Genomic DNA, 1,924 nt, shown 5'->3' with positions numbered 1-1,924 from the left:
AATGATGTTTGGACATCCCCGGTTGCTAGCAACACAGGCTATTTATACTATTTGGTGATATTGGATGTTTTTTCTCATTATGTGTGGACATTCTCTCTCCGTCGCAAGTCCGACGCTCTTGCCACGCTCACAGCCTTTTATTCATATGTCACCACACAGTTCAGTCGTCCTATTCTCGCCTTGCAAACTGACAACGGCAAGGAGTTTGACAACTTCGTCGTCCGCAATTTACTTGCGTCCCACGATACCATCTTTCGTCTCACCTGCCCCTACACGTCCCAACAGAATGGTCGCGCCGAGCGCATCCTTCGCACTCTTAATGACTGTGCCCGCACGTTGCTCTTACACTCCTACGTACCTCCCCGGTTCTGGCCGGACGCGCTCGCGACCGCCAGCCTCCTTATTAACATTCGCCCCTGTCGTTCCCGCTGGAACTACACTCCTCACTAGCTCCTCTTCGGTGTTGCTCCATCTTATGATGGTCAGTTCGCATCTTCGGGTGTCTCTGTTATCCTAGCACCGCGTCCACTGCTACTCACAAACTCCCTCCCCGATTGCTTCCTTGCATTTTCCTTGGTTATCCTCCCAACATCAAAGGTTACCGGTACTATGATCGAGTGTCCCACCGCGTTTTCACTTTGCGGCATGTCTACTTTGATGAGCTGGCGTTCCCGTTTCAGCAGGTATCGTCACCTTCGGCGTCTCCCGCGTCGCGGTTCGCCCCTGCCTCCACCTCTGGCGGTCCGCCCAGCCGCGCACCAGACTCGGCCCTGCCCTTGCTCCCCGTGTCGGCGGCCCCTGCCGCGGCCCCCTAGGCCGCCCCCGCCGCGGCCCCCGCCAAGGCCCCCGCTGTGGCCCCCGATGCAGCCCCCGCGGCCCCCATCGCTGCGGACGCACCTGTCACCGGTGTGGTCACTCGGGCTCGGACTAGGACACTTTGTCCCAACATGCGCTACCCGTCAGACGAGTATGCGTTTGCTGCATCTACCTTGGCGCCGTCTCCGCTCCCCACCTCCGCTCGCGCAGCCCTTCGGGATCCGAACTAGCTAGCTGCGATACGTGAGGAGTTTGACGCCCTGCAGCGCAACCGTACGTGGCAGCTTGTTCCGCGGCCTCCCCGTGCCAATGTCATCACTGGCAAGTGGTTCTTCCGCCACAAGACTCGCCCCGACGGTTCTCTCAAGCACTACAAGACGCGTTGGGTGGTGCGCGGCTTCCGCCAGCGTGCCAGCATGGACTTCACCGACACCTTCGCACAGGTTGTCAAACCGGGCACGATTCGCACTGTTCTCCAGCTTGTTGTTTCTCGCGCTTGGCCAGTCCACCAGTTCAATGTGTCTAATGCTTTCTGCATGGCCATCTCGACGAGCAGGTGTTCTGTCAGCAACCTACTGGTTTCGTCGACACCGACTATCCGGATCACGTGTGCTTGCTCTCCCGTTCTCTCTACGGGTTGAAGCAGGCACTGTTGGGGAACGTTGCAGAAAATTAAATCTTTTCCTACGGTTTCACCAAGATCCATCTATTAGTTCATCTAAGCAACGAGTCATGGGAGAGAGATTGCATCTATATACCACTTGTAAATCGCGTATGGAAGCGTTCGAGGGAACGGTGATGATGGAGTCGTACTCGCCGTGATTCAGATCACCGATGACCAAGTGCTGAACGGACAGCACCTCCGCGTTCAACACACGTACGGTACGGATGATGTCTCCTCCTTCTTGATCCAGCAAGGGGGAAGGAGAGGTTGAGGAAGAAGGCTCCAGCAGCAGCACGACGGCGTGATGATGATGGAGAGGCAGTACTCCGACAGGGCTTCGCCAAGCGCTCAACGGAGGAGGAGAGGTGTTGGGGAGGTGAGGGGCTGCGCCTTGGATCAGGTGTTCAGCCCTCCCCTCGCCCCTCTATTTATAGGGGAAGGGGG

The sequence above is a fragment of the Triticum dicoccoides genome, chromosome 4A (genome assembly GCF_002162155.2).
Source record: "Triticum dicoccoides isolate Atlit2015 ecotype Zavitan chromosome 4A, WEW_v2.0, whole genome shotgun sequence".
Lineage (NCBI taxonomy): Eukaryota > Viridiplantae > Streptophyta > Magnoliopsida > Poales > Poaceae > Triticum > Triticum dicoccoides.
Note: the sequence above shows the minus strand (reverse complement) of the source record.